This window comes from Miniopterus schreibersii (genome assembly GCF_964146895.1).
Source record: "Miniopterus schreibersii genome assembly, chromosome: X".
NCBI lineage: Eukaryota > Metazoa > Chordata > Mammalia > Chiroptera > Miniopteridae > Miniopterus > Miniopterus schreibersii.
The window spans coordinates 41,786,786-41,802,373 of record NC_138104.1 but is presented as its reverse complement, the minus strand read 5'-3'; the positions used below and the strand labels follow the sequence as shown (position 1 = coordinate 41,802,373).

At 38.7% G+C, this 15,588-nt stretch overlaps 1 pseudogene across 1 annotated transcript; it reads left to right on the top strand.

Annotated features, from left to right (window-relative positions):
* Positions 1–14,315: 14,315 nt before the first annotated feature.
* LOC308550909 (large ribosomal subunit protein eL8 pseudogene) lies at positions 14,316–15,116 on the top strand (annotated as a pseudogene). The gene has a single exon. The product of its transcript is annotated as a large ribosomal subunit protein eL8 pseudogene (transcript).
* The last annotated feature ends 472 nt before the right edge of the window (positions 15,117–15,588 follow it).

Below are 15,588 nucleotides of genomic sequence, written 5' to 3'. Positions count from 1 at the left end.
CTGGAAAAGTGATGACTTGGGCACTCCATGGACACAGATGCTTCTGCCACAGATATTTTAAAAATTTATTTTAAATTTATTACTATTGTTGAAAGTATTATAGATGTCCCCTTTTTCTCCCCATTGATCCCCTCCAGCCCAGATCCACCCCACTCCAAGGCCTTCCCTATAACAATGTCTGTGTCCATAGGTTATGCTTATAGACATTTAAGTTGTTTAATCAATCTCTCCTCACCCACTCCCCCACCCCCACCTTCCCTCTCAAATCCCTGTTTGTTCCATGCTTCTACGTCTCTGGATCCACTTTGTTCCTCAGTTTATTTTGTTCATTATATTCCACATATGAGTGAGATCATGTGATACTTGTCTTTTTTCTGACTGGCTTATTTCTCAAAGCATAATACTCTCCAGTTCTATCCATGCTGTCCCAAAGGATAAGTGATCCTTCCTTTTTACGGCAGCATAGTGTTCCATGGTGTAAACATACCACAGCTTTATTATCCACTCATCTACTGATGTACACTTGAGAAGAATGTATATTCTGCAGCTTTGGGGTAGAATGCTCTGTAAATGTCAATTAAATCCATATGATCTAGTGTTATTTAAGATCACTGTTTCCCTGTTGATTTTTTGTCTGGAAGACCTATACAGTGAAATCAATGGGGTGTAAAATTCTCCTAGTATGACCGTCTTGCTATGGACCTCTCCCTTAAAGTCATCTAGAAGATTTTTTTATAAATATAGGTGCTCCTATATTGGGTGCATATGTTTATCAATGTTATATCCTCTTGTTGGATCAATCCCTTTAGTACTATGTAGTGACATTGCTTCTCTCTTGTTAGTGTCTTCATTTTGAAGTTTATTTTGTCTTATATGAGTTGTGTTATCCCACTTTTATTTCCACTTACATGAAAAAAAATTTCCATCCCTTCACTCTCACCCTGTGTGTCTTTCGTTTTGAGGTGGGTCTCTTGTAGACAGCATATATTTAGGTCATGTTTCTGATCCATTCAGCCACTCTATGTCTTTTATTGGAGTATTTAAGCCATTTACATTTAAGTTTATTATTGATAGATATCTATTGGCATTTTAATTCTTTATGACTATGTTTCTCTTCCTGTCTATTTCTACTTCTAATTACAGCCATTCCTTTAACATTTCCTGCAATGCTGGTTTAGTGCTGATAAACTTCTTTAGCCTTTTTTTTTTTTGCTTGGAAAGCGCTTTTTATTTCACCATCTATCTTGAGTGATGGTCTTGAAGGATATAGTAGTCTTGGTTTCAAATCCTTGTTTTTCATTACCTTGAATAATTCATGCCATTCCCTTCTTGCCTATAGAGTTTCTGATGAGAAGTCAGCTGACAGCCTTATGGGAGCTCCTTTGCAGGTAACAGATTGATCTTCTCTAGTTGTCTTTAGGGTTCTCTCTTTGTCTTGAATTCTTGGCATTTGAATTATGATGTGTCTGATCACAGGTTTCTGAATTTTTCTTGATTAGAACTATCTGTGCCTTCTGAACTTGTGTGTGACATTTTCCTTCACCAGAATAGAAAATTTTTCTGCCATTATTTCTTCAAACAGGCTCTCTAACCTTTGCTTACATTGGACCTCCGCTAGCACTCTTATAGTGAGGACATTGTTACATTTCATGTTGTCCCACAGCTCCCTTAAAATGTCCTCCTGTTTTTTTATTGTTTTATCTTTTTGGATCTTGGATTGAGTGATTTTTTTTCTACTCTGTCTTCTAATTTTCTGATACAGCCATCAGCTTCCTCTTATCTGCTGTTTATTTCTTCCAATGTATTCTTTATTTCTGCTGTGTCATTCTTAATTTCTTTCATAGTTTCCCTATCTTTTTTCATGCTGTTGAGCATCCTTACAATCAGTATTCTGAACTATATATTTGAGAGATTTCTTATCTCCATTTCATTTAGCTCTTTTTCTGGAGACTCCTCTTGTTCTTTCATTTGGGGCTTCCTTTTTTGTCTCCCAATTTTGGCTGCATATTTGGATACTTTCTATGTATTAGGTAGGCCTGCTAGGACTCTCAGTATTTTTGAATGGTCTCTGTTGCAAGCCAATATCAGACACAGTTTGTGACTGGCCCTGAGTACCCTGTTTGGAGCTGTCAACAACTCTTGGCTTGAGGTTTCCTCTGCTAGGGTTGGGTGTGGTTGCACAAGACTAAGATGCACACCAAAGTCTGGTTTTCCAAGGCCAAGGTCCAGAAGAAGTTCAGGCAAAGTTTCAAAGCACTTGGAGGTCTGCCTCTGCCTGCAGGCTGATTAATCTGATTCTCTTAATGAGCCTGGGCTATAGAAATCCCTCTGGGTAAGACAAGAGGATTTCCAGCAGGTTGGGGAAATTTCTTCCCTCCGCAGGCAAAAGCAGCAAATTGTCTGCCTGAGAAAGCTGTCCTCTGCAGTATGGGAGAATGACTCAGTGCAGGAATGCAGAGTGTGCCCTCTGAGCTCTAGCTCCAGAGCACACGTCCCCAGATTCTCCTCACAGAGCTCTAGTCCACTCTGCCCTCCTTCCGCTAGAACCCAGGGTGAGTGGTTCCACACAAAACTTTGTGCACTGGCTCTTTAAGAGGGTGCCTACATTTTCAACCATCTCTCCCTGGCAGACAGAAACCCTGATTCTTTTCACAGCCAGATGTTATGTGGGCACCTTTCTCAGTTCTGGTGCTCTTTTCTAGGAAGCCCAGCTAGGGTTTAGCATGAGAGTCCTCAGTGAGAACCCCCTACAGCTGAGATATCCCTCGGGACCTTCAGCTGTTGCCTATGGGAGCCCAGCCAGCCCTCTCGTGCCTCTGCATTTCCTACCAATCTCTATTTGATCTCTTCTTTTCCTGCTTGTTTATGGGGGTGGTCTCCAGCTTGTCTTCAGTTGCAGTTGATTATTCAGGAAAGTTATTCTATATTTTAGTTGTAATTCCATTTTGGTCTTGGGAGAGTGTCAAGTGTAGCTACTACTCAGTCCGTCGTCTTTAATTTCTCTGTGTTTTGTACTTTTAGTTTCCACATATAAACAAAACCATATGGCATTTGTCTTTCTATGCCTGACTTATTTCACTTAGTATAATACCCTCTAGATCCATCCATATTGTCATAAATGATAATATTTCATAATTTTTATTGCTGCATAATATTCAATTCTATGTAAATCATGTTTCTTTATCTATACATCTATCAATGGTGGTTCTTCAGAAAACTCTAAATAGATATGCTATATTACCCAGCAGTTCCACTTCTGAGTATTTATTCAAAGAAAATTAAAACACTACTTCAAAAAGACATATATACTTCTATGCTCATTACAGCATTACTTACAATATCCAAGATAGGTATCCAATGATAGATGAGTTGTTAAAGATGTAGAATATATATATGGTAAAAAGAACATGTGAAATACACACACACACACACAAACACACAATGGATTATTATGCAGCAATAGAAAATAGTGTTTTTATTCTTTAAAAAAAAAAAAAAGATTACCTCAACATTTTAAAGTCAGAGCAATTTACTTTTAGCTTCCCAACTTTTCTTAAAATACCATTAGGAAACTTTATGCCAGAAAACTAATTTTTATGTAGTTCTCTGTACTCATGGAGAAGGAAGAACAACTCAAGTAGTTTAATGCTATCCAATTTTCTCTTGTATTCTGAAATATTCTGCAAAGATTTTCAACTTGAGAACTATGTTTTATTTATCTTTCTATCCTTGGGCATATCATAGGGCCTGGCAAATAGTAGTCACTCAAACAATACTTAAATGAATAAAATAATGAAAAAATATGAAAGATTTTTTTCCACTAAAAGGTTTCTAAAAATTCTCACATTTGGTATGTAATAATTAGGAAACACACAGTACTGTGGCAAAACTCCATTTACTCTTTGTTTTCAATTGACAAATTTTTTGTTGTAACAGTCTGGATTTTCAGCTTTCTGGAACTTTAAATTAGGTATTCTTATTGATTGCTCTTTATGGATTATAAATAAAGAAGTTGAGGAGGGACATTTCCTACTCTGCTTTAAAGTTTCCTGAGAAGGGATCAAACTTGTTCCTTTTTATAAAAAAGGCATGAGTATTGGAGTGAAAATTTTCTCTTTCTTTCACTTATTTCTCCATATAGTAAGAGAAGAAATGTGTGCAGTATGGGACAAAAACATGTATTAGGCCATACTGCCTAAGAAACAGGATTTCTATAGTGAAAAGTTGATGTATTCTTTGACTCTTTTGCTTTTTCTGTTCTAATAATGACTAGATTTGTCAGGTGAGTAGTCTTTCATGAAACTGCTCTGTAGATTCTAATCTTTTTATAGGTAATTGTGAAAATCCCCAGCTGGTCTCAGGCCTAAAGATATACTCCAACACTCTTTCCCAGAAAAATAAAAATGATATATTGATCTTCATCTGGCTTCCTCTGTCCTTTCTCAAATGACTAGAATTTTGAAAGGGATTGAACAGGCAAGTGATTGGTTATACAAATTTCCAATAAGACAAAGAATATTTATTTATTTATTTATTTATTTATTTATTTTTAAAATATATCTTTATTGATTTCAGAGAGAGGAAGGGAGAGGGAGAGAGAAAGATACAAACGTCAATGATGAGAGAGTCATTTATCGCTGCAGCCCGCAACCAGGGCATGTGCCCTGACCGGGAATCAAACCCTGATCACCTGGATCCTAGGTCGACGCTCAACCGCTGAGCCATGCCCGGCTCGACTACAAAGAATACTTAAACATTTAACCTTAGAAAAACATTAGAGTCATGATTAATAACATTTTCTCACATTAATTATGCATTCAGAATTGATAACTTTCTAATCAGAAATATGACATCTGTCAAAGGAAAGTGTGTTTGGGGGAGTGGATAAAAGAAAGTGAAGGAATTTATAAAAAAACATGTATACATAACACACAGACACAGACAACAGTGTGATAATAGCCAAAGGGAAAAGAGGGAAAGGGAAAGTAAGTGGAGGTGGGCAAAGGGGAAAAGTGGAAATGAAAAGAGGCTTTTCTTAGGGTGATTATATCATAATGCAATGTGAAGATGCTGGGGTGAACCAATGTCACCCCAAAAATTCAATTTAAAAAAATAAAACATATTCTAAAAAATTTTTGTATTCTTTAATGATGCAAAAAGCACTTCAGGCAGTGATGTCAATGAAGATGATAGAGTAAAGACTTGTCCAAATTCTCTTCCATGAGTGCAGTGAAAAAATTGGCCAAAAAAATCAGAATTTAATTTTTGTGAACCCTGTAAATAAACCAAGGTGTTAGAGTATTCTCAAAAGCATTTATTCAAGAAAAATGTTAACACCAAAGAACTTATATGCATATATGCATAACCCATGGACACAGACAAGAGTGCAGTGAAAGCCTGGGGAGTGGGTGGGAATGGGGAGAAGGCAGTCAATAGGGAGAAAGGGAACATCCGTAATACTTTCAACAATAAAGATAAATTTTAAAAAGGAAAAGATAGAAAAAGTTAATCTTGGTAAGAACAGCAGCCTATGTTGTCTTTTAACTTGGCCCATTTTCATGGTCTTCTTTCCAGCTCTGTCATGGCCTTGCAGACCAAGAAACCACATCCTTGCCAACACTTGTTTCTTGTTGATTTATTATGGCAGCCATTCTAGCATATATGAGGTGGTATCTCATTGTGACTTTAATTTGCATCTCTCTGACAATTAATGATATTTAGCATTTTTTATATGTCTATTTTCCATCAGTATGTCTTCTTTGGAGAAGTGTCTATTCAGGTCATTTGCTCTTTTTAATTTTTTATTATTTTATTTTATTTTTTATTGAATTTATTAAGATGAAATTGATTAATAAAATTATATAGATTTTTGGTATGCAATTCTATAATACATCATCTGTATATTGTATTGTGTTTTTACCACCCAAGGTAAAGTCTCTGTCCATCATCATTTATCCCCATTTTACCCTCTTCTACTTTCCCCCATCCCACTTTGCCTCTGGCAATCACCACACTGCTGTCTGTGTTGCTCATTTTTTAATTGGATTGTTTGTCTTCTTGGTGTTGATTTGTACAAGTTATTTATATATTTTGGAAATCAACCTCTTATCACATATATCATTGGCAACTATGTTCTCTCATTCAATGAGTTCCCTTTTCATTTGTTGTGTGTGTTTTTTCTGTGCAAAGCCTTTTTAGTTTGATATAGTCCCATTTTTCCTTTGTTTCCATTACTAGAAGAGATATGTTGGCAAAAATATTGCTACAAGAGATGTCTCTAATTTTACTGCTTATGTTTTCTTCTAGGATTTTTATGATTTTGACATTTACATGTAAGTCTTTTATTCATTTTGAATTTGTTCTTCTGTATGGTGAAATTTTATGCTCTAATTTTATTTTTTGAATAAACCTGTCCAATTTTCCCAACACCACTTATTGAAGAGACTGTCTTTACCTCATTTTATGTTCATAACTCCTTTGTCAAGTGGGAATTTCCCATGAAAGTGAGGGGTTTTTTTGTTCTGTTGCATTGATCTATATGCCTGTTCTTGTTCTGGCAAGGATTTGGAGAAATTGATGAACAAAACTGAAATGGAGGCATGTATACATGGTACAGACTGACAGCTTTATCTTGCTGGCCAAGAAAGAAAATTTAAAACTTGTATACTTAACACCACAAACATTGTTGAAAATAAATAAAGAAGGCCTAAATAAATGGAAGAACATTCTGTTTATGAATTGGAAAACTTAATATTGGTGAGATAGTAATATTTTATAAATTGATTTTCAGATTCAGTGCAAGTTTTATCTGATGTTCAACTGTTATTTCTTCAGAAATGCACAAGCAGATTAAAAAATTCACATGAAAATATAAGGTACCTTGAATAATCAAAACAATCTTGAAAAAAAACGATAATAAAGATAATGTGGGAAAATGCTACTGAGGTGGTGCAGAAGATGGCAGCAGACAGGACTTGACTGAAGGTGAGAGTGTGAGTCACTGAGTTTGTGTGAGGGACAGTGTACATAGATGTGAGTGTGGCGGGCACCTGTCAGTCAATGCAAGAACTCCTTGTCAGTTCAGGCACTCCTGGTAGCTGCCCTACACTGCCCAGCTGGGTGTCCCTTCCAATTGAGAGTAGAGAGCATGCAATATAAGGGAATCTTCAGGATCCTCCTCAGGGGGAGGCTGTGGGGAGCAGCTCTAACCCATCGCCTTGGAAGCCATGGACAGGTGCAGGTGGTTCCATGGGGAAAGATTCATGACCCCACCTCATGGGCGAGACACCATGACCCAGCACGTCTGAACTAGTGTCCACAGACAATCACATTGCCTCACTGATTTGGCTCGCCTTTCCCGCCTGCTTGTCTGCCTGGCTTCCTTGCTACCGAGAAACTCAGCTCATGACCTGACTGCCTAGACTGGCATCCTTGATGTGTATGTCCCAGAATACCAGCCTGCCTGCCTGGACCAATCCATGATGTGGAAGTCTGGTCTACCAGTATTCCTAGACTGCTCCATAATGAGGTGTGCAGGGCCACCTCCTTGACATTACCAGAACTGCCTGCCTGCCTTCCCAAATGCTTGACACAGCATAAATGCCTGTCTGCCTACATGGCTTACAGCCTTGACATAGTACACCTGGTCTTACAATCCTGACCCAATGCCAGCTGCCCATGCACAAGCCTGCTATCACAACCTGGCTACCTGCTCTGGTGCCACAGGACCACCCACATGCTGCTTTGCACCAGCCCTGCAGCCTTGACATGGTGCTCCCAGAAAACCAACCAACTAAAATGGGAAGAAGAAGAAACAAAACTCAAATGGAAGAAAAGGCGTAAACACAAGAAAAAGAACTAAATGAAATGGAGGCAAGAAATTTATCAGATATAAGGTTCAAAGTAATGGTTATAAGGATGTTCAAACAACTTAGTGAGAATTACAAGCAACTTAATGAGAACTATAAAGATCATAATGGGAACTTCATCAGGTTGAAAAAAATGTAGAAACCATGAAGAAGAATTTATTGGAAATGAAGAATATACTGGAAAGAATAACCTGTAGACTAGAAAAAGCTGAGGGCCGAATCAGCAAATTAGAAGACAAGGTAAAAAAACAAAAAACACCCAATCAGAAGCAATTAGGAAAAAAAATTAAAAAGGAGGAGGATAGTTTAATGGAGCTATGGGACAAAATGTAACAACATCCACACCATAGGTGTTATGGAAGGAGAAGAATATAAGCAAGGATTGGATAACCTATTTGAAGAAATAATGACAGAAAACATCCTTAACTTGGTGTAGAAAAGTGTCACTCAAGTTCAGAAAAAACTGAGAGTCCCAATCAAGATGAATCCAAAAAGACTTACCACTAGACACACAATAATTAAAATGGCGGAGGAAAACAAGATGGCAGCATAGGTAACAGCAGCACCCGCTGCCTCCTGCAACCACATCAAAATTAAACTAAAATACAAAACCACCATCACTCAGAGCCTCCTGAAATCTGGCTGAACAGAAGCCCTACAACCAGGGAACTGAAGGAGCATCAAGAGCGGTAAGAGGGGTGGAGATGCTGGCAGATCGGGGCTGAATCACAGAAACGCAGCCGCAGGGCCCACACCTGGTGCCACCGTTGAAACCCAAGAGGGAATCTCGGTGGTGGGGGTTTCCCGAAGGAGGGAGCAGTCCTAGCCCCTCAGCAGGCCCCCAGCCCAGGGCTCCAGGGCCAGGAAGAGAAGTCCCCACAACTCTGGACTGTGAAACCAGCAGGGACTGTCTCTGAGGGTCGAGGAGGCTGCGGGAGACTCAGCAGCTCCTCTTAAAGGGCCTCTGCACTGACTCACTCAGACGTGCTCCCTCTGAGCCCCAGCGCCAGGCAGCAGCTTGAAAGGAACCTGGGACACTTAGGGAGGAACTAACCTGCCTGAGGTTAGGGCGAGAGGTGGAGGGGCAGCTTTCTCCCAGGCAGAAGAGCTGGCGGAGGCCATGGCTCCTTTGGTGAGTCCTCCCCACACACAGCAGGCGGGCAGGCACCATATTTGAATCGCCAGCACCTGACTCACACCTTTGGCCCTGCCTCTGTGATTCCCAGAGGCCCTGACCCTCCCTACTTGCAGGCTCATCCAAGCCATTTCCAGGGGCTTTTCTCTGCAAGTGGCCTCTCGAGCCTCATGCTTAAGACTTCCTTAAAATCTCTCAAACAAGCAGCAGAGTGCACCATATGGCTTGATAAGTGGCGCCAGACCTGGAACTAGTGGCAGCCTGCATTGGCTCATAGCTTGGCTTCTCCTCGACACCTCCAAGCTCACCACAAGTAGCAGCCAACTACGGTTTGCTGTGTAGCTCATGCTGAGTGGCCCTGGGCAAGGCAATGGGACAGGTTTACTTTGCACCTCCCCGGAGGCCTCAGAGTTAGTGCATCTGATGGTCAAACTCAACCACGCTGGATTACAACCCTACCACATCCATAAGTGACAAACTCAAGGGGCACACTTGGTGAACACCAAAGCTCCACTGAAGTAAATACTGCTCCATAAAAGTGTCTCCAGCACAGCAGCTCTCTGGGCATAGTTGCAGCTGGTCCTCACAGCTGATTGGTCTGGGGTCAATTCCTCCCAGTGATGCCAACAGCAACCAAGGCTCAACTACAACAAAACAGTGCACTCAGCCCACACAGGGGAGCACCTAGAAGGCCCATCTCAGGTGACTGGGAAGGCTGAGCCTCTGGACCCTACAGGACACCTACTACACAAAGCCACTGCAAATTCCAGGAGACATAGTAGCTCTACTTAATACATAGAAACAAACACCAAGAAGCAACCAAAATGAGGAGGCAAAGAAACATGTCACAAAGGAAAGAACAGAAGAAATCTCTAGAAAAGGAACTAAATGAAATAGATCCAAGCAAGCTAACAGATACAGAGTTCAGAATAATGGTTATAAGGATCCTCAAGGATATTAGTAAGACTATGAAGAAAAAAATTGAGAAAATCGATGACATAATAAAGTACCAATTTGAAATGAAGGCTACATGAACTGAAATGAAGAATAATTTACAGAGAATCAACAGTAGAGTAGAGGACACTGAGAATCAAATCAGCAATTCGGAACACAAAGAAACAAAAAACATCCAACCAGAAGAGCAAAAAGAAAAAAGAATCCAGAAATATGAAGATAGCATAAGGAGCCTCTGGGACAACTGCAAGAGGCCCAACATTCATATTATTGGCATGCCAGAAGGAGAAGAGAGAGCAAGAAATTGAAAACTTATTTGAAAAAATAATTACAGAAAATTTTCCCTACCTGGGGAAAGAAATAGACTTACAAGTCTAGGAAGCACAGAGGTTTCCAAACAAGAACCCAAAGAAGGTTACAGCAAGACACATCATAATTAAAATTCCAAAGGTTAAAGACAAAGAGAGAATCTTAAAAACAGGAAGAGAAAAGCAATTAATTACATACAAGGGAGCACCCATACGATTGTCAGCTGATTTCTCAACAGAAACTTTGCAGGCCAAAAGGGAGTGGCAAGAAATATTCAAAGTGATGAAAAACATGGAACTACAACCAAGATTACTCTACCCAGCAAAGATATCATTTAGAATTGAAGGTCAGATAAAGAGCTTCTCAGACAAGGAAAAGCTAAAGGAGTTCATCACCACCAAACCAGCACTACAGGAAATGTTGAAGGGTCTTCTTTAACAAGAAGCTAATGAACTAAAGAATATGATGAACTAAATAGATCCAGAGACATTGACGCATGTAACAGACTATCATATTTCAGAGGGATGAGTGAAGGGGGGTTGGAGGGTGGGAAGAGATTAAACAAAGAAGTTATATGCATATACACAAAACCCATGGACACAGACAGTGACAGGGTGAAGGCCTGGGGAGGGGGTGGGAACGAAGTGGAGAGGGTCAATGGGAAGGAAAAATTGGATGCCTGTAATACTTTCAACAATAAAGATAAATTTAAAAAATAATTAAAATAGCAAACATTAAACATGAAGACTCTTAAATCAGTAAGAGAGAGGCAGAATACCTACAAGGAAGCTTACAATAGATTGTCAGCTGATATCTCAATAGAAACACTTCAGGTAAGAAGGGAGTGGCATGCAGGTAAGAAGGGAGTGTCATGAAGTATATAAGAAATGAAAAGCAAGAGACTGATTCCAAGACTGCTCTATCCAGCAAGGCTGTCATTCAAAACTGAAGGTGGAATAAAGAGCATCACAGACAAAAAAAGGCTAAAGGATTTTATTACTACCAAAACAGCACTTCAAGAAATGTTAAAGGGCCCAGCCGGGCATGGCTCACTGGTTGAGCATAGACCTATGATCCAGAAGATCAAGGTTCGATTCTCAGTCAGGGTGCATGCCCAGGTTGCGGGCTCGATCCCCAGTTGGGGGAGTGCAGGAGGCAGCTGATCAATGAATCTCATTGATGTTTCTAACTCTCTCTCGCTCTCTTCCTCTGTATGAAATCAATAAAGATATATTTTTAAAAAAAGAAATGCTAAAGGGTTTGGTATTAAAAGAAGAAGAAATTAGAGAAAGAGTGGAAAACAGATATAAAGAAAAAATGGCCATAAATAAGTACCTATCAATAATGACCTTAAGTGTAAATGGCCTAAAGGCTCCAATCTAAAAACATAGGGTAGCTGAATAGATAAAAAAAACATAACCCATGTGTATGATACCTACAAGAGAGCCACCTCAGCAAAAATGTACCACAGAGGGTGAAAGTGAAGTGATGGGAAACATTTTTCCATGCAAAGGGAAATGGGGAAAAAAAAAAAAAAAGGTAAGGGAGCAAAACTCATATCTGAAAAAATAAATTTCAAAATGAAAGCCATAATAAGAGACAATGAAGATCACTACATAATAATAAAGGGATCTATCCAAAAAGAGGATGTAACCCTGGTAAACATACCTGCACCCAATATAGGAGCACCCAAATATATAAAAAAAACTTCTGGAAGACCTTAAGGGAGAGATTGACACCAATACAATCATAGAAGGAGATTTAATACCCCATTGACATCACTGGGTAGACTTCTAGACAAAAAATCAACAAGGACACAATGATCATAAATGACATACTAGATCAGATGGAATTAATTGACATTTACAGAACATTTCACTGCAAAGCTACAGAATATACATTCTTCTCAAATGCATATGAAACATTCTAAAGGATAGACCACATGTTATGAAAAAAAACACAAAGTCTTTACAAGTCCAAGAATATTGAAATCCTATCAATCATCTTCATGGATCACAATAGAATGAAATTAAAAATCAACTACAATAAAAACACTAAAAATGTTCAAACACATGGAAGCTAAATAAGATGTTATAAAACAATGAATTGATTTCCAAAGAGGTCAAGGAAGAGAAAAAAAGTTTGTGGAAACAAATAAAAATGAACACACAATAACTCCAAATCTATGGGACACAATGAAAGCATTCCTGAGAAGGAAGTTCATAGCTTTACATGCCTACCTCAAAAAAGAAGAGGCCAGCCAGTGTGCTCAGTGGTTGAGCATTGGCTTTAGGATCCTGGAGATCATAGTTCGATTCCTGGTCAGGGCACATGCCCTGGTTGTGGGCTCGATGCCCAGTCGGGGACATGCAGGAGGCAGCACATCAATGATGACTTTCTCATTATTGATGTTTCTTTCTCCTTCACCCTCTTCTTTCCTCTCTCTGAAATCAATAAACATTTTTTTTAAAGAGAAATTTCTAATAAACCAACTAACCCTACAATTTAAAGACTTAGAAAGAGAACAAGATAAGCTCAGAGTAAGTAGAACGAAGAAAATAATAAAGATCAAAGCAGAAATAAATAGCATACAAACTAAAAAAACATACAAAATATCAATGAAACCAAGAGATGGTTCTTTGGAAAGATAAACAAGATTGATGAACCTTCAGCCAGATTCATAAAGAAAGAGGGAGGACCAAATAAACAAAATCAGAAACAAATGAGGTGAATTAACAACTGACCCAACAAAAATACAAAGGCTTGCAAGAAAATACTATGAACAACTATATGCCAACAAGCTGGAGAACCTTGATGAAATGGACAAATTCCTAGAAAAATACAATCTTCAAAAACTTAATCAGGAAGGACCAGAAAACCTGAATAGACCAATAACTACTGATGAAGTTGAAGCAGTAATAAAAAAAAAAACAAAAAACTAAGTTCTAGCACACAAAAGCCCCTGTCCAGATGGCTTCACAGGGTAGTTTTACCCAACATTCAAAGAAGAACGAACACCTATGCTCCTCAAACTATTCCAAAAAATCCAAGAGGAAAGAATACTTCCAAGCTCTATTTATGAGACCAGCATTAGTCTAAATCCAAAACTAGATAAGGACACCACAAAGAATAAGAATTACAGGCCAATATCCCTAATGAACATAGGTACTAAATTCCTCAACAAATATTAGCAAATCAGATCCAGCAACATATTAAAAAGATCTTACACCATGACCAAGAGGAATTTATTCAAAGGATGCAATGCAGGTACAATATTCACAAATCCATAAATGTGACATATCACATAAACAGATTGAAAGATAAAAATTACATATTACATCTGTTGATGCAGAAAAATTATTAATCAAAATCCAACATCCATTTTTGATAAAAACTCAGCAAAGTGGGAATAGAGGTATCATACCTCAAAATAATAAAGGCCATGTATGACAAACCTACATTCAACATCATACTCAATGGGCCAAAATAAAATTCTTTTCTCTAAGAAGATGAAAAATACATGGCTGTCTGCTCTCACCACTCATATTCTACATAGTACTGGAAGTCCTAACCATAGTGACAAGACAAGAATAAACAATAAAAAGCATCCAAGTAGTAAATGAGGAATTAAAACTGTCATTATTTGAAGATCACATGACACTCTACACAGAAAGCCCTAAAGACTTCACCAAAAAACTACTAGATTTAATAAATGTATTTGGCAATGTAGCAAGATACAAAATAGAGAACCAGAAATTGATGGCCTTTTTATACACCAATAATGAACTCACAGAAAAGAAACTGAAAAAACAATCTCATTTACCAAAGCAACAAAAAAAATTAAGATACTTAGCAATAAACTTAACTAAGGAGATAAAATACCCGTTCTTGCAAAACTACAGGACATTGAAAAAACAGATAGAAGATATAAACAAGTGGAAGAATATACCATGTTCATGGATTGGTAAAATTAACATAATTAAAATGTCCATACTACCCAAAGCAATCTATATATCCAATGCTATCCTTCTCTCCTCCTGCCACATAAGATGCCGAAAGGAAAGAAGGCCAAGGGGTAGAAAGTAGCATGAGCCCCTGCTGTCATGAAGAAGTAGGAGGCCAAGAAGGTGGTCAATCCCCTTTTGCAGAAAAGACCCAGGAATTTTGGCATTGGACAGGACATCCAAACCAAAAGGAACCTCACCTGCTTTGTCAAATGTCCCTGCTACATTCAGCTGCAACAGCAAAGGGTTATTCTCTATAAGCATCTGAAAGTGCCTCCTGCCACTAAACAGTTAACCCAGGCCTTGGACCACCAAACAGCTACTCAGCTGCTTAAGCTGGCCCACAAGTACAGGCCAGAGACAAAACAAGAAAAGAAGCAGCGATTGTTGACTTGAACTGAGAGAAAAGTTTCCAGCAAAAGTGATGCCCCCACCAAGAGGCCACTTGTCCTCCAAGCAATGGTTAATATTGTCACCACCCTGGTAGAAATCAAGAATGCCCAGTTGGTGGTGATTGCACAAGATGTGGATCATCTCAAGCTGATTGTTCTCCTTGCCTTTCTTGTGTGGTAAGATGGAAGTTCCTTACTGCATTATCAAGGGGAAGGTCAGGCTGGGCATCTAGCCCACAGGAACAACTCCACCACTGTTGCATTCTCACGGGTTAGACTGGATAACAAATGAGCTCTAGCTAAGCTGATGGAAGCCATATGGACGAATTACAACAACAGATATAATGAGATCCACCACTACTGGGGAGGCAACATCCTGGGTCCAAAGTTGGTGGCTCTCATTACAAAGCTAGAAAAGGCCAAGGTTAAAGAGCTGGCCACCAAGTTGGGCTAAGTTTACACTATTAAGTTTTCTGAATATAAAACTAATAAAAAGTCACCTTAAGCCAGTGAAAAAAATATTTTTTAAAATTCAGTGCAATCCCTATTAAAATACCAATGACATATTTAAGAGATCTGTAACAAACACTCTAAAAATTTATATGGAACCAGAAAAGAACCCAAATAGCCATGGCAATCTTGAGAAAGAACTACAAAGATGAAGGTATCACAATACCAGATATCAAATTATGCTACAAAGCCATTGTAATCAAAACACCATGGTAGTAGCATAAGAACAGACATATAGATCAATGGAACAGAATAGAAACCCCAGAAATTAACCCAAGACTTACACTCAATATTTGACAAAAGAGGCAAGAACACACAATGGAGTAAAGACAATCTCTTCAATAAATGGTGTGGGGAGAATTGGACAGGTATATGCAAGAAAATGAAACTAGACCACCAACTTACTCCATACAAAA